At 35.7% G+C, this 25,552-nt stretch overlaps 1 protein-coding gene across 4 annotated transcripts in view; it reads left to right on the plus strand.

Annotated features, from left to right (window-relative positions):
* Positions 1–1,954: 1,954 nt before the first annotated feature.
* Positions 1,955–25,552, plus strand: part of fer (fer (fps/fes related) tyrosine kinase) — a 138,002-nt gene continuing 114,404 nt past the window's right edge. For 3 of the 4 annotated variants that reach the window (XM_069187109.1, XM_069187110.1, XM_069187111.1), the window contains exon 1: positions 1,955–2,402. The gene's annotated coding sequence lies outside the window, so the exon portion shown is untranslated. The remainder of the gene's footprint in view (positions 2,403–25,552) is intronic. The other variant, XM_069187112.1, reaches the window with a different exon arrangement.

A 25,552-nucleotide genomic window follows, 5' to 3' on the forward strand; every position in this document is an offset into this window, starting at 1 on the left:
TTTCTCTATCAGTATTTAGCTTATATTCTCAAGCAAATATTCTTTTTATAGAAAGTCAAATCACTAGTGAGCTACAGAAGAATAATCATGAATATAGACCATTTCAGATGGAGATGAACATTTCTGTTTATTTTTATATTTTTAAAAAAATAAATTACAGGAGATAATATTAATCTTATACAATCTTGTATTTATACCTCTTTTAGAATATAATGTACAATTGTTGTCACTACATTATGTCCTGAAAACAGTTTAGTTAACATCAACCTGAATCACTTCTGGCATAAAAGTGTGTAACGTACAGATAGGTTAAAAAAATTGAATCTCTATAGTCTTGAGCAGAGCATATTACAGGAGACCATTTCTTAGTCAGTAACATAAAGAGTACCCAAGGATGTAAGTGTACATTACAAAGAAGTGCTCGACGGAACAAAAACAGAAAGTACTTCCTTATACAAATTATTGTAAATGCTAGAAAGAGGCAAACCACACATAAAAGCTAATTCCCTGGATTCTTTCAAGAAACAGCTGGATGAAATCATCAGATTAATAAACTACTAGCTACCAATCCATCAAGATAGGTCAAATGGCCTCCAGCCTTTGGAATCACATCCTACTAAAGGAAGTTATATAATTAATTTACTATAAGCATGAGGACAAATTACCCCTTAGCTTTCTGGACAGTAGAACGGATGCTCAGAAGAGGTTTTACTCTAGTGTTGTTGATAAAGGGATATAATCCCCAGAATGTTTTCAAGCGGCAATCTGGCCCCCCATACCCCTGTTGTATGTAGGATGAGCACTCTGTTTTGTAAGAGCCAACCGTGAGGCATCTTGAGTCAGGCAATAAAGCCATTAGTACCTGAGGCAGCAGGGAAGTACTTCATAGGACCTTGGGGGGTTAGTTTGCTACCAGAAACTACAGAATACCTAAAAAGGGACTATGGGTAGATCCTTAATGCTTTCCTAACTAGGAGATATTGTTTGCAAGGTCCATAGTTCCAGCATTGAGAAGAGTCCTTGTTCTCCACTGTGACTGTCTACTGGAGTGAAGATGGTAAACAACTGTTCCGACAAGCTGCTTCAACAAGAAGCTTAAACAGTTCTTCCATTGGTGTTGACACTTGCGACTGAAGGACAGCCTTCCACTAAAGCATTTTAAAGGCATCCATCCCAAAGTGGCCAGGGACAAGGAATAACCTTTGATTTCTGCAAAAAAAGAGGTAGAGATTGTGATGACATTTTTGCTCTTCTCAAGGTGAACAGGCAGAGAAGCTTGTATGACTTGATAGATATGAATTCAGATTGACTGAAGTTAAGAGCCACAAGCACTGCTTTTCCGGGTGCTGATTCCATCTGACTGTGATAATTCCCAGTATTATAGAACACCTTGCACTAATAGTGTATTGTTAGACTTGTGACTTATTTTGTGACTATTTTTTCAACAAATGTACCAACCAAGAGATCAATTCAGCAGAATGTAATAACAAAAGCAAGAATAGTTTTTTAACCACATCTTTAACCAAAATAAACAGTTAAACTATCAAGTTTGTGATATTCTAAATTTCTCATTTAAAGGCTACTTTTCCAAGGTTACATACTGCAAAATAAAAGCTAATTTATTTTGGCAAAAGAGATCGTCAAGTATTTGTAAAGTTTAAAAATGTAAAGATCTGTTATAACTATTTTTCATGCATACTTACGTAATAAGTGTAATTAAAAAATAACTGTATTGTAACAAACCATATCTAAAAGAACATTTTAAATTTGCACATAAATAGGATATTTCTTGTAGATGGTTTTTCAGAATTATTAATAAAAATACAAATAATAAAATATTAAGGCTAATCTACCTTTATCTTTCACAGTGCTGGATCATCATGTTTTGTAAGCCACGCCCCCTAGCACTGCGTTTGGAATTTACAAAACATTACTCGAGTGCTTCTGAAGCTGACTTTACCATTGGACGTGATAGCATTGTAAGTGCTAGCCTTTCCAGTAGGGCTCTCCTTAGTGTTTCCTATGTCTATCCTATTGTGTAGTACTTCATCAGGCCGTGCTGTGAACGTCATTATCCTATGGAGAGAGGCTGAGCAATCCTTTAAGCGGAAACCCCTCCCGAATCCCGACTCTGGGACTTACCGAGCTGTAGAAAAGATATTAACCGAACACAACTAAGCCATCAGGAAACACGAACAAAACCCACTGCAAACAAAGGAATAGCAACAATACACGCTGTCACTGGAATTAACGTGTAGAAACTTTACGGCGTTAAAAAAGATTATTTTTTTTTGCACGGCTGCTTATGATCTTTTAGCTAAAACGTCCATCCGACATAACTACAGAACGGGACTAACCGGGCAATGATTCCCTATACCTGAACTTCTTGCGGATCCTGAGTGGTAAGCATCGAAAAATATATTAATTCGAAACTGTTATTGTTCCTGTGCTGAAAGTTTAGGACTGTGCAACTGTTTTTTTTTTTAGCAGATTACATAACTAGTTATTGGCTTTGGTAAGTTTTTAAGCGTCAGTTGTTTCGACTTGTGCTAAAATAGACATACCGGTAAGAAACAAAGAAAAAAGAAGTGGTCGCTGTTTTGTGCGTCTACTGTACAATGCAACATTGTAATGAAACGCTCTAAACTGAAACACGTTCTGTAACACGTTTGGATAATGCCGTATTTTCATAAACAATCTATCCCCTACAAACAATTCAAAGATAAAAGCAGCAGTGTATTTGTTTTCCGTGGTCGAAAATATTACATCGAGGTGCGCTTGTTTGTTGCAAAGGTGTAATTGGATTCTGTGATTTACTGAGTCTATCTCAGAATAAAAGGATCATAATTATGTAGTCGATCATTTAATTCTTTTTTTTGTTCTTTAAACCTCCACAATATAATGGATTAGGAACGCTACAAAGCTAAATTAAGAACAACCTTAATGCTTTTATAGCCTTAAAATGTAAGTGTTTTTTTATCTAGCATGGACATCCTCGTCAAATTTTGTTTTGTATAGTGAGTCGCCATGTTAAGGGGGAGGGGGGGGGGCAGCTTGTTCAATTGTGTCTGAGGCGGATTCGGTTGCTGGTGCAGTGCTGGCCTGAGACTTTATCAGGAGGTCAATTAAGTCTGCGTCCCACCCACATACTGTATGGGAAGCATTCCCATGCCAGATAGGGATATCTAAAGGGGAGAGACATGACTATCTAATTGTTTAAACTGTATTTTTAAATTTAAATTTTTAAATCTTATGTCAGATTTTAAGATTTATGGAATTGTAGTAGATTAGCCACACATCCAGTTTTCTGTTCATTTAGGGACAGAGTTCTTAACTGATGATTCGTTTTGCACAGTGAGCTCTGTTACACGTTCGTAAATCTTACAATAGAATGCAACATTTGAATACCGTCAGTGAAAATGTGTTTTATGTGAAATACGGTTTTGTTCAGTAATGAATAACTACTGAGTTTTAATAATACATAGTTCATTAAAAGAAAAAAAGAAAAAGTCAGCTGTAAATAACTCGCTGTAAACACTTTAGAGTGTAGAGTTAATCTTTTTTTTCACCTTAGAAATATCGCAAGACTATGCCCTATGCTATAATTAACTGTGGCTAAATATCTGATCAACACATTTGTATTATCTCGAATTGACTACTGTAATGCTCTACTCGCTGGGGTATCTAAATCTACTCTGAACAAACTGCAGTACGTCCAAAATTCAGCAGCCAGAATCCTGACCAGGTCTAGTGCAAGTGTTCACATTACTCCTGTCCTGGAGTCCTTGCACTGGCTTCCGGTCAAATTCCGTGTAGACCTTAAAATCCTCATGCTCACCTATAAGGCTCTGCATGGCTTGGCACCTCAGTACCTGTCTGAACTATTATCGCCCTACTCCCCACCTCGCAAGTGAGCGTAACTTCTGACTATTACTCTGAAAAAGAATTATGTCTGCTTTTTAAAAAAGATGTATTTATATGATGTGAGGTATGGGAGTTATTTCGCATATGATCATCAGCTTGTGTGTTCACTGCATTTGCTATTTTTTAGATATGTAAGGCAGCTACAAAAACTTGCCTTCTCTCCCATTGTTGCCTGTGCAAAAGAAGTAAAAATGAAGTTACACAGGTTGGTGTGTGTGTGTGTATGTGGGCGTGTAGCACAGAATTGTTTTATTCACCTCTATGAATATCAGCTTTATGAATAATTATTCATATTTTAGTTATGAAACCTGTATACTATCTCCTGCTGAAAGTAAAGTGGACCCTGTACCCCTGAAGTTCTGTTGGCAAGAGTGATCATCAAAATAAATCTATTACTCTATTGATTAGCCCAGTTGATGGCAGATGTTAATCAGCATGATGCATTTATCTGTATCATGTCTTTAATAAACATCAGTGTGCCAGCTGTAAAAATGACAAGTTTTAATAATTAGTATTTAAATTCAGTATATAGTAAAGATATATTTCTGACATTGGTTAATAAATCATGCGGTCTTGTTTCTGTCTCAGAATTTTATTTCTCTGTGGAATTACTTGCTGTGCCATGGTGCTAGTGAAATGTATTTTTAAGTTGATCTTGGAAAAGGCAGTGAATGTTGGGAAGTTATGGAGAAAACCAAAGGCGTTTTTCTGTATCACAGTTGTCTTGATCAAGTGGCTCTTTGATTTTTGTATTTGCAACTGTTATTTTCTTAAACTGAAGGACTAACCTTTTTATACATTTCAGAGTTTAAAGGACATCAACAGCAAACCTAGCTGAAGTCTAAATGGTTGTCTGTTTTTTTTATCTGGAGAAGGATTGACTGTCGCAGCACTGTCCTGCCACTAGTTTGTGAGGATGGTTCATATTTTTGCTGTATGTATATTAGTGATGAGCAACTCCAGACAAAATAAGATGAATTGCTGCATGATGAATTTAGTGTGCTACTTATTAACTACTTGGTAACGGATTGGTTGTTTAGATTAAATCAATTATCTATTGAAGAATTAAAATCTAATCAAAATCCTAGCTAACAGCAGCCATTTGTGGACTGGATTTGAACCTTTTGCTTCATCTTGTAACATCTCTTGAATATTTAATTTTTATAACATAATCACGTTATTTGAAATTTTACATGAATCTGACAGCTTTCAATAGGGATGACCTCCGCTGGCATCAGAATGTTCATTTGTGCTTCCTTCCTTGTAACTTTAGTGTATGCTAATGTTCTCTTTCGTAACCCTTTCCATTCCACCCTTCACTGTTTCCTTCATTATTGACATGTTTTCTGTGTTGGTCATATGAATTCCATCATATGTAAAGTGTCATAAGTCACAAGCATTGCAAGTCACCTGAGTCCTATCCTGACTTTAGCTTGGACTTCCTAATTTTAGTCAGAAAATCCATCAGGGTTGTGTTTACCATACCTGTCAACAACCATGTGTCTAGATCCTGGGGCAGCCTTCACAGTTCACTCTTAACTATTTAACCAAGAAAACAAAATATTAAGTATTTATTATTGATCTGCATATAATTATGACTTTTATGGAACTGATACAGTGGCAAAGGAATGAAGGCCTTCGCTGTGGAAGCGAAGAGTTCTTAAGACATTGTATTGAATAAAATAGGGAAGTGCCAGCTATAATCAGTGATACAATAAAAGGAAAATAAATCACAGAAGAGAAGGCTCATTTTTATTAAGTCACAGCACAGTTTGAAAGACAATATGCTCACCAGTATTGGGCCAGTTTACTTCTTCTTTATTTGCAGTCCAGTTTTTGTCTTTTAAAGTTATTTATTTATATATACAGTAACTGTTCATATCCAGATGTTGCACCTAACTAAAAATTAAATTAATAAAAAAACTGAACTAATCACATACACATTCACTTTGCAACCCATATTTTGTATTATAATACCCTTTTAATCTCCTACTATTTTCTTTTCTGTTAGCACTTTAGGATAATTTGTATTTAAGTTTATTGGCATGCCTTCTATAAGAGAAAGAATGAACATTCATTGACATAATGACTTAATATCGAAGAACTGAAGATCTACAGCTTAAGTTAAAAAGACATTGTTACTCATTCGAGATGAAGGAGAAAGCTTTCAGCTCAAAGAAATGACCTTTAGAGCTGGAGGGGTTAATAATGAATAAGGAAATTCCTTTGAAAGGCAGTTTTAGATGTGGTATTCAATCTGAAGTACCCCCACACAGTCATTTTGCAGCTCACAGCAAATCGTTGTTGAGCTTAACTCCCACTGATGTGTTTCATCGTCCCCTCAGCTGTGTGGTAGATTGAGAAAATAATAGAAAAGTTTTGGCTGACAAAACTGACAACATAAAACACTTTGGGAGCATCATATCTATGAGATTCCTAGTGACAAAGAAAAACAGCTTCATATGATGTATAAATCCTGATGGAGCTGACCATCTTCAATAACTAATATTTCACAACAGCATTAAGAAACGTACAATTTCTCCTGTTTGATTTTGTGCTGACTTAAAATTACATTTAGGATCATTCAAGATTGAAAGCATGAGAGACTTCTTTTCTCAGAAAGCAGGTGGAGTTTGGAACAAAACCCCTAATTACATTGCTGACCCACTGGAATCATTTCAGAAATTATTTGATATAATTCTGGGATCTTTAGATGACTAAGAACCTAACTAGCAACTGGAACAGATGTCTTAGTCTTGTTTGTGACCTTTCTTAGAATGTTAGGATGAGTTCTCATCAATGGTACTACCTTTTGAAATGAGTAATTTCCTGTTTCAACAAATTATTTCACTCTGGTTTATGAGGCAATTGGGGATCCTGTTCCTAGATGTTTAGTTGATCATATTTTGTAGAGCTGTTAAATGTGAATTTTATTTTCAAGGTTTCAATAGATGATGTAATGTACCTGCACATTTGTGTCTCTTAACCTATAAAACCTTGGTTTAGCTTGCTGAATTGATATCATTGCTGTGATCTGTGACTATCCCCTAAAACCAGAAGAGAGACATGTTGTAGATGTACCAATAGTTTTACTGTTGTTGAATGATGCTTCTCTACAGTCACTTAGTTGACCAGTGCTAAGTATTAATGTAAGAACAAAACTCTTAACAACCGTTGTAGTCTTGAGGAGTTTATGTGCAAATGTGATGCAAGTACTTAGTCTTCTGAGAAGTGTTGACAGACTGACCCAAAAAGTTCACACGTAGCAAAACCTCAAGGGCACAAATGGAAATATTTGAAAATGTATAAATAGGAGATATTTTTTACCTAAAAGGGTTGGTGCCTCTGGGAGAAATTGTACAGTAATTCTGATTTTATTACAAATAAAATTAAGCTAAAAAGAATAAAATATTATAAATTCAGTCTACGTTTTTAATGCTTACACCTCTGCTACATTTTTAAAAATTAATGTGATGTGTTTGTGATGGTTGTTTGTTAAATTAAGAGTGGAAGAGAGAATTATCATATCATGAGGTATGTTTTATTAATTTGTTCAGATGAAAATGGCATCAGAGTATGTTTGAATTATCTTGGTTTTGTATTAGGTGTTTTATAAAGCATGTAAGTTCAAAATTAAAATTCTACAATGAAGCTTAAAAATTATAAACATTATTTGTTTTTACAATTTTCCACTCTTGGTAATTCCACATTTATTCTTGAAGTTTAAAGTAGATTCAGATCTCTAAAAAATTGATTTAGGTTTAAAATTCTTCTTCTCGTGTGTTGGCTCTTTAGAGTAATAAACTCTAAAGTAACAAACAGAAGGGATGTCATTAGTTCAGGCTCACAACTTCTAAAAAGCTCTGATATGGAGCTATTCATCATTTACACCTGGTAGCCATTGTTTGCAATCCAAAAAAACTAAACATTTTCTTCTGGGGTTATTCAGTGTTGATTTGGTTTTTTTGTGTTTTTCCATAATTTGTTCCAACAATAATAAATATCTAAAACATCAGGTTTGTCTGTTTTGGTTTTTAGTTTGTTTGGTTGCCCTTTTGTTATACAGTAGTTACATTTCTCAATATGTAGACACATGAAAAGTGGAAAAACATCTGATTGTAAAACTAGATGTGAAGTTACTACTTTTTATTTCATCTGTGATATGTACAGACAGCATTCACTATTCCTAATCTGTGGGATTGCAGCCAATTTATATCTTCTGATGTATTAGGGACTTTTTGCCTCTCGGTTATCTGGGTTAATTTAGCTGGGCTTTGAGAATAGTGAAGACTTTCAGATGTCCTGTGATCTAGTGGGCTTGCAATATGTTGGTTCACCTTCTGTATTAGTGGTGCACAGCCCTGAATTCGTCCATTTTAGGACAGGATCATTGGTTTAAGCAGGCAGAAGCCCCTCTTGAATCATATTGTATCAGGCAGAAGATGCAGTTTGTGCACAGATTACCAACAGTCATCATTTGTGGTCCAAATTGCACCCCGCTTCACAACAGAAGGACTGCTTTAATTGACCAGGGCTTGCAGTTGTTGATAATTCCTGTGTCAGTAAGTGCTACTGCAGTGCACAAAACTTTTAAGAGCTGTGAAAATGTGTACTTATCAGAACAAATAACAGTATTGCTAAAGGCAGGAGGTTAACTCTGTCATTAGAGTTGGCAGTTTCAGTCTACTTTTAAAATAGCTTGGAATTAGGAGTAATTCATGTAATAGATCCATGTTTGATGGTTATCATAAATATCAAAGTTCTGCTTCATCAGTAGAAGACTGTCAAGAGTTGTTTTCAACACGTTTTTTACACCACAAAGTGTCATTCGGTTCATATATCGTAAACACCCTGAATGTCCTTTGCAGTTACTTCTGGAAGCATGTCTGTGGCTAATAATGTGATCGTTTTAAAACAGTACCCATATTCATAATTAATTTGTTTGTGTTACTTGCTGTCCTAGACTCAAACTTTCTTTGGCCTTTACCTGTTTGAACTGGTTGAAGTTACACCACAAGCAGATGACTGGAATGGCCCATTCAAATCTCAGGGCACATTAAATGATAAAGTCTCTCCTCTGTACTTGTAAACTGTGAGTGAAGGAGATCTTTTCCAACAGTGGGATATTTTAACAACTCTTATCATTTCCATTAGATCATTTTAGAAGATAATGGAGTCTGTTATGAAAATAATAATAAAAAAGGCTGAGTACAGAGGCTTAAAGGGCTGTTGACATAAAATGTCTGACCAGGTGACATAGTGAGTAAAAGAAAAACTCCAAAGTGTGGTTGGATGTTTCTCTGGCTTTCACAGCTTTTGTAATTAGGTGTACATTCTTTTTTGTGTGAGTTGCAGTTTTTTTTTTATTTTTCTTTTACCGTTGTGTTGGATTTTGTTGATTTATGAATGAATATACATTTCATATACAAGTATATACAAGTCCACCACACCATTTTTTTTCTTTGTTGACCATGGGCTATTGTTATTTTTTTAGTTCTGGCTCTTCGGTTTTAATTATTGTAAAAAAATAAATAAAGTTGGGCTTTACTTACTCAGCCAGAAAGGATCTTTGCTTAGAGCAGAGGCTGAGCCCTTTGATCCAGCTGTCACCTATTCATACCTGGACTGTGACATAACTGTGGTGGGGATTTTTTTAAGTTGCAGCACATAATTGTCTGTGTTCCAGTAAGGTTGAATGGAATTGAGTCAAGCACTAATTTGTTTGTGAATGGCACTGTGGAGCTTAGGAGTTGTAGCCATAAAGTTTGTGGTTCCTAATCAGGTGGGCATAAAACAATACAAAAAAAAAATACTTGTCAAATTCCAGATGTTTTAAAAATATGCATACATGTTTGGATAGAATTGAAACTCATGTATCTCTCTCTCTCACCATGCACCGAGAATAGGAACCTAGTCAAGAAAATAATAGTTCAGGTGGGTAGCTGCGTCAGCATGCGTAGGCTGCAAAGGAACAAGTAATAGGTTTATTCCATGCTGAAAAAAAGAAGAAGAAAGAGAACACAACGTTTTGGCCGTGGAGCCTTCTTCAGGTGTGCTGAAGAAGTGGAGCCTTCTTCAGGGCACACCTGAAGAAGGCTCCACGGCCGAAACGTTGTGTTCTCTTTCTTCTTCTTTTTTTCAGCATGGAATAAACCTATTACTTGTTCCAAGAAAATAATAGTAATTCCATACATAATTATGTCCAGCTTCTTCTCTGCTCCAAGGCACATCCTGAGTGATGCATGTATGCATCAAAACTGACTGGCCAGTGTAAGCTTTCTTTCTGGTACTGTTTTTTGGATTTTAAAGAAAATAAAATTCATTACATTTCAATGGAATATGTTTTGTTATGATGTACCATGAAACTGCATGCATATCTGTTGAAGAAAGCTTAGAACACCTACAACACAAAGGATAGAGTTTGATATCTAAATTTCACAAACAGGTGGGTTAAAAATAACAAAACATCACAGTTATCACTTGATAAGGGTAATATGTTATTGATGATAAATACTTTATGGTCACTGTTACTATAAAACTAAGATTAAGGGTGTAGAAATAAGAGTATTGTTAACTCTCTACTACACTGTTGGATGAAGTGGGTCCCCTCCTATGTGAGCATGCTTTGGAATCTTCTGTTATGAAAAGCGCTGTAGTATACAAATGCAGGGAATCATTTATTCACTTTCTTTTTGACCTTTTGTATTTTTTATAGCGAGGAGATGGTTAGCAGAAGGATACTGCAACCTGCCAGGAGTAAATTGAATGCACCCTCTCCAGACGTTCATCAGACATTTTTAATATTTTAGAAACAGAGATGCAGAATATGGTAAAGCAAACAAATGGCCCTGGGCACAGATTCTAATAAGGAAATAGAGTGGCTGGCGTGCTCTGTAGCTTTACGTGTTTCCTTCCATGTCTATTTTAATGCAAGTGTGTTAGAAGTTCTTGTGTGTGCGAAAGTCTGAAATGATGGTATTATTGGAATGCCGCTAGAATAGATTGTCTGAATGGTTGAGCATAACCTGCTTGGTGACTTTAAAGTCTTTAAAGGTGACTTTATTGTTCTTATTCAATAAAAATGGATTCAGGCCTCATGAGTTGTGTTCTACTTACATACAGTTTGTTTATTTTTCATGTTTCACTTCTGTTACAGAATCATTTATAATAAACAAAAGGAAGTAAAGTTTCTGCATTTAGATAAGTATTTGGAATTTTAATAGTCTGGTCAAGTTGAAATAATGGTAACCTTGGGCTGGATACAACAGGGTCACACATTAAACACTTGTATAAGGTCATCAAATTGTTTTAGGAAATAGCTGTCGCTCTATTTAGGACATTGTGAGATAAAGGGATCAAATCTGTTTATTAAGTTATTTGTTATTCATCATGATGTTAATAATGATAATGCATAATGATGCAGATTCATATTGTGTCCTATTTTCAAAGTCATTTTGCTTTCATGTGGTGGTGTTTTACATAGGTTTCATACATTCGCAGAGGACTCTGAATAGTTTTGTGAGTACATTTTGGACAAAAGCTCCTTTCAGTTGTGCAGAATGCTGCTTATACTGTAAGTTGTTTATGCTTTGTGTACTAAATCATCCCTTCATTTTTGTACAGTGTAGCTTTCTCTCAAACTAGATGATACAGTACATGCAGTATGAGGCTGTAAACAATTTTTTTCAAACAATTCTATAGAGAAGGACGATATGTGCCACTGAAAAATGAAATTAAAATTGAAACTTTTTTGGATTGGCAAAAGTTAAGTAGTTTGTGATAGTCATTGCAAGGGAGGTCAGGATTTGTAAAAACAAAATACTGAAGGCACAATACTGTTTACAACTTTCCTCAAACCCATTTTCTGGGAAAGAGAGTAGTAACTGATAGAATGTTTCAATTGATCAACTAAAGCAAGCTCGAAATATGGACAATGAAGATGTGATATGCCTAAACAAACTAAAATGTAAGATGAAGTAGTTCAGGTAGGTAGCTACGTCAGCATGCATAGGCTACAAAGTAACAAGTAATAGGTTTATTCCATGCTAAAAGGAGAAGAAAGAAAACAATGTTTCAGCAGTGGAGCCTTCTTCAGGTGTGAGAAAGACAGGGCAGTAAGCAAAGGTAATGTAGCGGGAGAACAAAAGGTGGGAGAGAGAAGGAGCAGGAGGAGGGAGCAGGGGAACAGAGTTGCCAATCAGGAAGTGTGAAGTCAGAATAGGTGAAGAGAGGTGTGAAATGACACCTACAATGAATAGAGAGAATTTAGAAGAAAATTAGTCTGTTGTTGAGAGAAGGGGAAAGATGTGATCCTAACTGCGCGATAATTTTAGTTTCTGTAGTCTTTCTGATGTTCTTTGAGAACACTGACGAGAGATTAGTGTGATCATGGCCGTGAGTGGTGAAAGTTTAAGACCTTTTACTTTGTGTCTGCAACATACTGACAGATCTGAAACAGAATAAAGCATAGCTAACAATGGATGGGAACACAATTCCTAGCTGGAATAATTTGCTAGCAATTCCTAGCATATTATATAAAATGCATTATTTTTTCATTCAAAGTTTGATTAAGGCACAGATGTAAAATTCTGGACTATCTGTAATGCTAATTTGTTATAAGATGATTTTCATACAGTTCATAAGTCAATGCCATGCTCCTAGGAATCCACAATGAAGCGTGAACCAGAGCACACAAATGGAATCTATAGGGAAGTGCATTTAAAACTGAGGAATGTGGAAGTCTGAAACAATTTAATTCAACTTTATTGTCATTATACTTACACAGCTGCATAGTATAATGAAAAGGGTTTCTCATTAGTCACTCAGGTGCAGTATATAAATAGGACAGAAGATAAGACAATAGACAGTAACACAATACCAATAACAGTAATGTGTAATAACATAACATAAGTAACATGTAATCAAGTAATCAAAACTGCAAAATTCCGCAAACAGAGAAAATATAACAGGACAAAAAAAGTGCAAAGTAATTCTTGTAACAGTGCAAAAATAGTATGGTTAATTAATAAATATTACGACCGGTACAGTTTTACTGGGCTATCGAGGGGACAGTACAATTTCGGCTTACACGCGTGTGTAGTGGTGTTGGAGTACAGTCCTTGTGGGTATAAGAAGACTTTAGGAGAGATCATAATATGATGGGAGGGAGTGGGGGCGTCACCAACTTGACAGCTCTGAGAAGAAGCTGTTTTAGAGTCTAGTTGTGTGCGACTGGAGTGACCGGAACCTTCAGCCAGATGGAAGGGGGACAAACAAGTTATGACTAGGATGAGTGGGGTCAGACATAATTTTGGTGGCTTTTTTAGACTTCTGGTGTTGTAGATTTCCTGGATGGATGGTAAAGCACTGCCGATCGTGTGTTGGGCAGTTTTGACCACGTGCTGCAGTGCCTTACGTTCGGATGCGGTGCAGTTGCCGTACCAGACTGTGATTCAGCTGGTCAGTATGCTCTCCACTGTACATCTTTAGAAGTTGGTAAGGATCTGTGGATGCAGGCATATTTTCTTCAGCCTTCTTAGAAAATACAGCCGCTGTTGTGCCTTCTTGATGAGACTGGAGGTGTGGAGGTGTTGAGTGTCCATGTGAGGTCCTTAGAGATGTGAACACCTAGGAATTCGAAGTTCCTAGTTTGTAGTTATTCACCAACTCCACCGCAGACCTTTCGATATAGATGGGGGAGTGGACTTTTCCTTGTCTCCTGAAGTCAACGATCAGTTCTTTGGCTTTGCCGATGTTGAGACATAGGTTGTTGGTTCGGCACCAGCCTGCAAGTTGTTTTATCTCCTCCCTGTCTTATTGTTGTCAGTGATCAGGTCCACTACTGTGGTATCGTCAGCATACTTGGTGATGGTGATTGTGCTGAACATGGCTGTACAGTCGTGGGTGAACAGGGAGTAAAGCAGTGGGCTGAGCCCACAGCCTTGGGGGGCACCAAGGGTGTTAAGGGTGAGCGCGTTGGAGGTGAGGTTCCCAATCCTGACAGTTTGGGGTCTGCTGGTGAGGAAGTCTAGGATCCAGCTACAGAGGGTGGTATCTAAACCTAGAGCCCTGAGTTTGGTAGAAAGTTTTTAGGGTATGATGGTGTTAAATGCTGAGCTAAAGTCAATGAATAGCATTCTTGTACAGGTTTTCCTTTTATCCAGGTGGGTTAGTGTGGTGTGCAAAGCTATAGAGCTTGCATCCTCTGTGGAGCGGTTTGTGCGATAGGCAAACTGGAGAGGATCAAGTGTTTTTGGAATGCTGGCTTTAATGTGTGGAATAAGTAGTTTTTCAAGGCACTTCATTATGATGGGGATGAGTGCAATAGGGCGGTAGTCGTTCAGGCATGTGGGGGCTGATTTTTTTGGTACTAGCACGATGGTGGTCGTCTTGAAGCAGCTAGGTACAGTGGCCCGGGCCAAGGACAGGTTGAAGATGTCAGTACAGACATCAGCTATCTGCCAGGCACATGTTCTGAGTACCAGGCCAGGGATACCATCAGGTCCAGCACCTTTATGTCTGTTCACTCAGTGATTTCCACACATCTAGCTTGGATAGTGTGGGGGGTGTAGTGGCAGGGGAGTCAGTGGTCCAGGTGGTTGGTTCATGGTTTTGAGCTTCGAAGCGTGCGTAGAAAGTGTTAAGCTTGTTTGGAGGAGAGGGGTCAGTAGCGCTTATAGGGCTTGTTTTGCTCTTGTAGCTTGTAATCGTATTTATGTCTTGCCACGTGTGTCGTGGGTTAGTGTTGGTGTTGTAGTGGTTTTCTATCTGGGATTTGTACTGTTTCTTGGCAGATTTTATGCCAGCTCTTAATTTTTTCCTAGCCTCTCTCAGTCCTTCCTCATTACCAGATTTGAAGGCCTCATCACGGGCTTTGAGCAGGGTGCGGATCTCAGTGTTCATCCAAGGTTTTTGATTTGGGAATTTGTGTATCTTTTTAATGCTCACCACATCATCAGCACATTTGCTGATGTAGCTGGTGACTGCTGATGCATACATATCAATATTGGTGTGGGATCCGTGGGAGGCTTATACCCTGTTTTCTTTCAAGAAATGGCTGTATGAAATCCTCAGCTTGATTATGTGCTAAAAATTAAATGTTAGATGAATCAAATGACCTCCTCTCATTTCTAAACATTCTGTTTCCTGGTGCTAAAAATCAAGACTTTGTATATGAATTCTCCATATATATATACATTCTCCATATATATATATATTAGAATATATTTGTCACAGTGCATTTTAAATATTTTTCTGAATATTATTGCTTATGTTCACCCCTGACAAAGGAAGATAATTGAACAATATTTTGAGCCAGATGGTGCATGCTGAGCTTTTGGAGCCGAGAGTTCAGCAGAATTAAAATAAGTATAGGGTGATCAGCTATCTGCCCATTTTCAGTAAACAATTTATTCTGGTGAGGATCCTGGTAAACTGGAGCCTATCCTGGAAGCATAGGTCTTAAGGTGGGAATACACCATTCAATTACAGAGAAGGTGGCATGCACATGCACATGTTTTGAAGTGCCAATTAACCTAGCCAGCATGTCGTTTAGGCTGGGAGGAAACTAGAGTCCCTGTAAGATACCCATGTTCACACAGAAATATCATGCAAACTCATCTTGAACGATTAAATAATTATCACAGTTTCTTAGCAGAAATCCTTATCCAGAATGCTTTAGAATATATTCAAGATTTCCGTTGTTGTAGTACAAGTTCCACTCATGCAATTTAAAAGGTTAGATGAAGTGAAAATGAAAACTAAATGAATATGTGGACAATAAGACTAGCACAAGCTAGACATGCACTGCAAATGCTGCATAAAGCAAAATGAAATAATAAACAGTGAAACAGCAGTGATATACTATATCTTAAGCAGCATGCATATAGTATAGGCAATATAAACATTCCATTGGTGTGTATTCCATGTTTACACTGAGCAAGTGCAATTAGCAAGTTACTCAAAGTTACTCTTTAAGAATTAGAGTTTGAGAATTTGAAAGATTGGTGCAATACAGTTGTGACCCTGTATTGGATAAAGCTGTTAGAAATTGAATTGAAAATGAATGGATATTACAAACTGCAGTTGTATTTGATGTATCCCTAGGTGGTATTTTTTTCTTTTTGTGTTACTTGTTTATGGAATTGTAATGACAGTATCACTAAAAAGTCCTTGTATTAATAAGTATTGCATTAATAGATAATTTGTTGTTTGGATAAATGTTTACTAGTCATTCTTTAGGGTAGTGCTTTTACACTACTTTTTTTTACAAAATAGTACTCTGCACAGTACTCTTTGCTATGATAATATAAGCTAAAGCTAATAAAATATCAGGACTTTTCTTGTGATATCCCCCTGAGGTTTTTATGAGACTAACATGGCCTAAAGTTCTTTAGTTATCGCCAGTTCAAATCGTTATGGCTTGGCTTGATTCTGGAGCATTTCTAATTAAAAAATCTTTACACGTATCTGTTTTCTTCCATCTTAATGTACAATTTTTTATGGTTTTTTGATTTGCACATTCACTTGAGCCATAGTTGCATGATTCTAACTATTCTGGCAAAAACTGATAGAGCCTTATAAAGGGTCATACATTGTTAACACACTGCCTCAATGCTGATGTTAAAGGTTTCAATATATCCTTGTTCAGATCCAAAATCTGAAATATATTTTCCTTCCTTTGGATCAGTTCAGCTCCTATTATAGGTCTTTGAGCCTCTTGTTTTATTTTTGCAAGTCCTTTACCTTTCATGTTCCCTGAGTCAGCAGTCTATGCACATTCAGTTGTTTAATCTGTAAAAATACTGATGTGTTGATATACTTATACTTGACTGTACTTATTTGGATTTTTCAATGTGGAATTTGGCACTGGGAATACATTTGGCATCTGGCTAAATTTTAAAGTTAATTTGGTAAACATGTTGATACTTGCTGCTGCATTTGACTTCATTAATGTCTGTTGCACTTTGCTTTTAGTAATAATAACAGTTGTTCATAAAATCACGTTATGTTATAAAGGAGAGGAGGCCATTCAACCTCTCTTATTTGAATGTTAGTAGATTATTGATCCAACGATCTCAATCCATTCTTGATGGGTTTCAGGGAATGGGGTTTTAACTGCATAAGAGACAAATCAATGCTTAAAGTGCTTCCTGTCCAAAATATACTTTTTTTGTAATTTTGAAATATGTAAATCATTAGGAGGGGTTTATCGAAATCATAAATCTTAACATAGTACTTGTTATATTTGTTGCTATTAGCAACCAATTCTATTTTGTGTTGGTTGCAGATGTTGGGAGTGTTACCAATTATGCAAGAATCAAATTTCTTGATCTAAATTCATTCAACGAATTCACATCAGTTAATGATTTTTTTCCCTTATTGGTGCTCTGCTGTCTGTACCTTACTTGATTTTCAGTCCACTTGCATATATTATCTTGTACCTCTTAATGAATCATGGAATGTGGAGCTTTCTCTTTCTTACTCAGTTTCTCTATCATAAAATGCAAGATTAGATCTCCAATATCTATTCGTTTACATTTTTAGAGTTTTTGATAAAGTGCCTAACATTCTTCATCACTGTGCTTTGTAGTTCACTTTTTGATGACTTGGGGACTGAAAATAATGATTTTTGTGGTCTGCAATAAGGATAGTGGTGTTGTATCATATTGGTTTAGATACTTTGTAAAATAAAGCAATACGATAAATTAAGTTGAACAAATTCTCATTTTCACAATATTACTTGGAGACCAAGTTATACAGTTTGACCTTTACTGGAGCAATATGAGTGAAGTATATTGCTCAAAAGTACAACAGCAGTTTTTCCCTACATTTGACCCCATGACTCTCTAATCAGTACTCTAGTGCCTTAAGTACATACTCTGCACTGCAGCATATATCCTGGAGCTTGCTGAAAATGAAAAGTATTAGTATTATCCTTAAACACAGCACTGAGCTTGTACATACAAAAGTTCTACCATACCACAAAGCAAAAATATGTTTCCTAAATCTTGGTATATCAGTAGCATTAAATAGCTTTTATTGCTGTGCTTTAACTTTTATAATGTTTGAAATTTAAATTTAAATTAAAAAAATCTAAAACAAACTGACAATTGTATTTCTTAGAATTTGCCTTGCTAGATTATATGCTAGATTTAAGTTAAAAAAGCATCAAAATTGATAATTGTTTTAAATCAGTTATATATGGTAATGTATATATGGCAATTGCCACAAACTAAAATTAATCGGTAATTGTTCGTTTATGAGTTTATAAACTAAATTAAACTTCTATTATACATATTCCTTTAGAAGCCAATATATAATAGTACACAATCTAGTGTACAGTACATGTTGTAATAGAAAATCTAATGCTGTACATCACATGTAGATCACTGTATTAAACACGCTTACATTAAAATTATTTAATTGTTGAGGTCGAGACAACCTTGATGTTTTTTATGTAGCACAGTGGAATCAAGCTTGATTTTGTAAAAAAATTCTTCATTTGCTTCATGTCAACATTTTAAGGGTTGTTAATCACTCTACACCCAAGTGTTTTATTTGTCTTTGTGTTCTTGAACAAGTTTGAGCAATTACAAATTGTGAAAGTCTAACCTGTAAATTGCACTTTAACTTATATATTCAAAAGATTACAGGGTGAACTCCTATTCCTCCTGCATTGTATATCTATACTGCTGGAGCCTGAATTATTTTGCATTCCACATTAACTGTGCAATCCTGTCTATTTTGAAGCAGTCTAAATCTGTGTCACTCCGACTTTATATAGTAATGCATTTCAGTCCTGTTGTTTATAACTTAGAATTTGTGGTAGAATTCCGCTTGTGAAATTCCTGATGTGGCACTTAGTCTTGAGGCCAGGAAACCAAAAAGGGAATGACTCCAGATATTTTATCACCACAGATAGTTTATTTACTGCCTGCCCTGCTTAACATTAACTCTGCGCTCATATAAGCCATCTTCACCCCAATGAAGTGTTAGAGAAGAGATTCACGGCAAGTGGTCTGGAATCCACAAAACACTTGCCAGTGGGTCACAGTGGACCTTTAAGGTACGTAAAGCCAGTAAGTTGTTAATAGTAATGCATCACAGGTCAGGCCAACAGATGAGCACACACTTGCATCTAGGTCTAATTTAACCAGAAGCCAATTAACTTATCAGTATGTTTTTGGACTGCGAAGAAACTGGAGTACCCAGTGGAAACCTATGTCAGTATGAGAACATACAAACTCCACACAGATAGCACCCAGGGAACTGAACCCAGGGCCCCAGCAATGCTAACCTCTGCCCCAGTGAACATAATAATAATCATCCATAAATGAACTGTTTATCACATTCACTGACATCCTGATGTTATTGGAACTACTAGTATACCATTTAATTTATTGATTTATTTATTGAAATATGTAAGTTGTGCACATTTGAAAGATGCATTTATTTGAGTGCCACATTCTGTGTACAGTAATTTGAGTACTTATTTCTGGGTTTGTCCTCCACCTTTGGGAAAAAAACGTATTATTAATAATCAACTCTTGTACCCTTGAGAAGCAAACACTTGCATGTATTACAAAATTACATGTGCTCTGTTTTTGACTCGCTTATAGGATTTGCATCTATGAAAATGACAGCCTTCCCGGTGTTTTAAAAAAAATAATGTTATAGTTTTTAAGTTTTGACAAACATCAGGATGTACCTCTTTTTAAAAAAATAAATACCAGAGATAAAGTTTGTGTTCTCCTTTTGCTAGAATGATGGTGAAGCATGTAGTGAGAAAATATAATAAGTAATAATAAAAATGGTAAGTTGTATTTCATTTGGATTTAAAGCAATACAAGAATCAGAATCAAGACCGATGAATGTCGAAAAAATGGCAAAGTCTTGGCAAATGAATTACTCAAGCCATTAAAGCTGGAGAGACGTTTGAGCACTAAGCACCCTTGATGCATCAGAATCAGAAGGAATACTCTGAAAAGAAGAGCGAAGAGCTCCGTGTACAACGTTATAACATAATTCCTCTTGCAACACTCTCCTTTCCTTGAGGGTCAGCTACCTTTTGGCTGCTCATATTGCTTACAGTAGGAAAGTGGTCATTATTGCAAAACACTCATTAGAATCACCAAGGCATGTGCCTGCAAAAAACAAATGTTTGCCCTCCTCTTCAAACGGCATTCTGATTAGAATGATTATGGATATGATGATGACATTGCACCTTTTTGTGTAGCATCCTTTTTTTGTCACAAAGTTGAGCAAATCAACTACTATTTTTTCAGTGCAGGCCCTTGAGGTATTGTGGTTAAGCACTTTTTGTGCATAAGGCTTAAAAGTAAAGCTGGCAATACAAACAAAAATCACCAGAATCACACAAAGCTTTGGACATTGTGAAAACATTTAGGTATGTGGAAAACAATGGCCTGAAATTGATTTTAGTGTTTATAAAATCTGCGCACAAGTGTATGTTTCTTCATTTGTTTCTTTAGTGAAACAGTGCTTTTGGTGATAGTTTAAGGATTGCACCCATCCAGCTTCACTGTACATTTTCTATGTATTTCAAGTCAGGACTTTGTACAAGAACATTAACTGACTTCTGTTCAGGCTACCTATACCGTTGTCCTGCTGAAATGTGAATATTTCCCCCTGTTTTAGAAACCTTAAGTAGATTTTCCTGTTGGTTTTTCCTTCAATACTAACAAACTTCCCATTCTCTGCTGATGAGAAACATACTCATAACATGATGCTGCCACCACTTGCTGCCACCATTTTGCGTTTGACAATTGGGATGGTTGCACTGGCTGACTGAATGTTGGGCTTGTGACAGACAGAACTCTTAGATCATAAGGTTTAAGTTTTGTCTGATCTGACCATAAATGCCACATGCTTTCAGTAGAACTCATATGAGATTTATGATGAAGCTTTTTTTTTTTTAAAAAAGGCTTATTTCTTGTCACTTGCCTGTGCAGACAAGCTTTCTTTTGGGTAGCTTCAAAATTCAGTAGCTTTGTGAATCTACAAAGATAGATGTATTTACAGTACTTTGAAGTCAAGTTCAACTTCTTTGAATGAGAATGGAAAACATGACACTAATTTAGTAATCTTTCCAACTGTTTTTTTTGCAGCGAAACTGATTTAGATCGCAAACCATTGAGGATATTCTAATTCACTGATTTACTGTCCAAATTTACTGTCAGATTGCACCTGATTCTATGATTCTGATTCAAATATAGTCACATTTAAAAGTATCATGGTTACAATCTCTGACAGTAGCAAAATGTAGGAACTTAGAAGGGGATTGAATACTTTTGCAAGTAACAATATCTCTGCCAATTGGGGCTTTGGCTCTGGTAGCAACAAAGATAGTGTAAAAATAAACTGCAGATAACTTTAAATTCTAGAGTCTGAGTCATCCTTTGTCCTTTTGCTCTATGGCTTGCTATGATTAATTCCCAGAATCCCAGGTATGTAAATGAGAGTGCAGCGATTAGTGATATTATATATGAAGCAGCAGAAATATTTACCATTGTAACAGATAGTGGGTAGTGAGCTGAGAAAGGCTGAACTTTTTCAGGGGATTATTAAACAGATTAACATTTCTAAAGGGATTTCACAAAAACTCACAATTTTATTGATTAATTTGTGAATGAATGAATTGATTTATAATCACAATTGTTAAAAATCACTTTTAAATCATTGGCCCTGATGTTTTCAGTGTGAATAACGTCTTTATGTAAGGAAGATTCTCTTATACTTTCAGATGTAATTTCTGGCTGCCATGTACGGTTGGGCTACTGCTAAAAGTTTTTCATCCAAATTCGTGTTGGCGTTCTATCAAGAGACAGTATAGGTATTAAGTGCATTTTTATCTGTTCTTCAGTACTGATGTATGAAGGGGATACGTTTATACAAATATGCTATTAATTATACAAGTATGTTTAGATAATATGGTTCTTTTAACTCCACTCTATTTATCAGAACCAGATATCTTCCTTGTTCCTTCATCCTTCTGGCTGTGTTCATGACCTCTGTGCTTATGGGAGAGCCTGGTTCAGATCTGTCCAAGTTTGGCACCTGTGTAAACTGAGATGGGGAAAAATGTCACCAGGCCACACATTCACGAGCTGTAACCTATGCACAGCCCACTCAGCTTCTCGAGAGATACTCTGCTGGAGCAGCCATGGATCCACATCGGTGGAGGCTGACATGTTTGGTTCTGCACTGCATGGTAGTTTCTGTACAAAGCCATCCACGCTACATTTGCACGTCAGACTGTGACTTCATGCGTAGACTTAAATGTACAATTTTAGCATTCATAATGATTTTTTATAAGCAGTGCTTCATTTGTAAATCATGACCTGCCGGAGCAGTGTGAACAAAAGGTGGGAAATATGAGCAGCAGTGGAGGTACTGGAGCACTTAACTGTCACGTGTACGAGGCTTATTATCAACATAATACACTTTTGAAGCATTAGCATTAGCAAGCTGTCACTACCAATAATGTACTAACAAGGTAACCTAAACATTTTAATTAGAAATTTCTAATACCATTATCATATACTCTTAGGCTTCCTCTATTCTTAAAACTGGACCATGAGCAACCATGATCAAATCCCAGCAGGGGCAGAGCATGTGTTACATACATAAATTGTGGGTAACTAACCATATTACCAAAATATATTGGTGTATTTAAAGGATAGAATGTACATATTTTCCATTACTTTAATAAAATCAGAATTTTAACAAATCATGTCTGTTTTTAAAGCATTCACACATAGCAAGTAAATAACTGTATATTTTTTGACTAAAATAACATTTCTGCTTAGTGTTTTAGCCTAAGAATATAGCGTGAGTAAGAAAATAAGTATCCGCATTAATCTTATTTTCCATTTAACTTGATCATTTGCAGTTATCAATTTATAAGGCTGCCATTTGTCCAAATACAATGCTAATTTGCACAGACTACCAATTTGACATGTTCACTTAATTTTGTAGTCCACCATCCCCTTAATGCTACTGTAACTTCCAGTGTTTAAAAAGATGCTAAGCAGGGAAAAAATGAAGTTTCAACAAAAACATTAACGGTTTTGTCTGTCCAGAAAAAATCTTTTTATTTTTACAGGAATCTTGTGTTTAGTTTTTGAAACGAATGAATGTGAAAACAGTGATATATATTTATTTCCATAAAGGCAGTAAACGTTGTAAAGGCACATATATATATATATATTACTTTGGTTATAGTACTGTATATAGATGGTGTTTTTGTAATTGTTCAGTGAATATTTAAATTGTCTAATATGGTTTGCTTTCCAGATAAATGAAATAATGCATGCTTTTAAGTTTGAAAAAATATGTAAGTGATTTGACTCATCTGTCTTGTGGGTAGCCCTTGTTCAGCTGTGGAGAATTAATTTAAAAGATTTATTTGCCTTAGAATTATTTCTGACCTTAGATCAGAATGTCAGCTTAGGTATAAATGCAATAGTAGTGCAACTGATAAGACAGCTGGTGATGAAGACCATGGGTAGAATTTAAGGACTGCTTTTTTTCACTTTTGACATTTGAGTACGGTCATTGCTTTTTTTACTTTAAAACTATTAAACTAAACTTTCTCCCATTTACTAAACATACTTTTCAAAGTAAGGGTACTTTTATTCTTGTAGAATATTTAAATATTTTCTACACTCCTGGCATTAGGTGGGTAGATTATCTTAATACATATATTTTTATTTTTATGCATGATTTTGGAAAACTATGTAAAAATGAAGCTAGAAGTGGAAAATAATTTGTACTGGAACAAATACTTTTTTTTACAATTTCTAATTGTGGTTGCATTTTCCTCACTGTGGCCTGAGACCATTTTTCCCCAACTCTTAATCTTTCATAATGCTTTGATTGTCCTCAGTAGTATTCTTACTGATTAATATTTGAATGATCTAATGTCCTCAAAAGTATGTTTCCTTGCTGTCTCGTGGACCTTGATATATGATTATTTTGATGCACTAAGATGTAATATAATATCATATATATATATATCATATGTTTCAAGTTGTGACTAAGTGGCTTCCTTAGACCAGTTATATTCAAGGTTTCTTTAATAAAAAAGGTATTTGTGTCTTGTGTGCTGGATTAATTCAATTCATTTTTCAGATTTTTCATCCTTAAACTGTGACCACATTTTCCAACAGAGATTCTTTCTGTTTACATCCATAATGTAGACCTACTTTTAATATAGACATTTCTCTTTCTATGAAGATCTTCTGTTTCTTCATGATTCTTTGTACATAAAAAACCCAGGGTAGCTTCCAGACTGTTTCAGGGCTGTCTGGATGGCATAGAAAGACGTCTTGTGTAGTACAATGAAACTACGATGTGTACAGGCATACAAAAATATGGAGGAATATTGTGTTCAATTGAAAGAGCCTGTCATGTCCTGACTAGCTGAAATGACCACTTACAAAGAAGCAGTAGACCTGACATTTTCCTCAGAGACTGGAAAGGTTTTATGCAAGTGATTTTATAATAGCTGCGTTTGTTGGTGTGTGTTTCTGGTGCATTGCTGAAGGCAAAGCCATACTAGGCTGTTACATGAATTTAGGTAACTTCAGATATTTATGGGATAAGGTTTATAGAATTAAAAAATGCATAAAGCACTAGTAAAGTCTCATACAAATCTTGACCTTACTTTTGGCTAGTTGGTCAGAAATCACTAGGGTCAAATGTGAACACCTACTTGAATTAGTGCTGTGAAATGTTTCAATTGTAGATACTGGTGGAGCTGCACTGACCCAGGGTTATATGTACTTCTGTGCTCAGGTAGTATATAATGAGAGTCATTTACAATGCAACAAATGCTTTTGCTTCCAGTACTGTTTTATTTTTATACATCATGGTAAATATAAGCACACCTAAATATGTGCATACCCAATTATGAAATTTTTGTTCCCATATGTAATTTAATGTGCTTCGTTGTTGTAAATTAAATTAGGTAGTGGCAGCCTGAATACTTATTATAAGTGTCCAAAGTACAGTAGAAAAAGCCATGTCCCTTGGCCAGCATTCTACTTTCTACTAGCAATGCAACCTGTGGTTCTTTTTGATGCCTTGTGAGTTGAACATTTAGAAGATCCCTTAAAGTCAGTATTATGTTAGAAATTTTATCTCTTTAAAAAAAGTAACTTCTTCCTTAGGGATCCAGTATCTAGAGGTATTGTCGGGTCTTGTAATGTTATTTTTGTTGTAAAATGAATAAAAAGCATCTTGTTGCTGGATAGAAAAAAACGAAAACTTCAACTACACATACAGATTTCAAATAAAATATATGGTTCCAACTGAACACTACTTCAGCATGCCTGACTTGGTAAAATGTCTAAGCTACATTTTACATTTTAAAAATACATAGTTTTTTGAGAAAACAGCTGTCCTTTAAGAGGAAAAAATGTCCTTATTATTGTTACACTATGATGTAAGAGGCCAGTCATAATACAATTTTATTATACTATTATTTATGCTATCTCTCTAGTCTACATAGTTAGCATTGTCTTTTGCAATATATTTTAGATGTAAAATTTCAGTAAGATTTTGAGAAATGACTATACAGTTCTACAATCTTCCCCTTCAGTGA

The sequence above is a fragment of the Lepisosteus oculatus genome, chromosome 3, assembly GCF_040954835.1.
Source record: "Lepisosteus oculatus isolate fLepOcu1 chromosome 3, fLepOcu1.hap2, whole genome shotgun sequence".
In the NCBI taxonomy this organism is placed as follows: domain Eukaryota; kingdom Metazoa; phylum Chordata; class Actinopteri; order Semionotiformes; family Lepisosteidae; genus Lepisosteus; species Lepisosteus oculatus.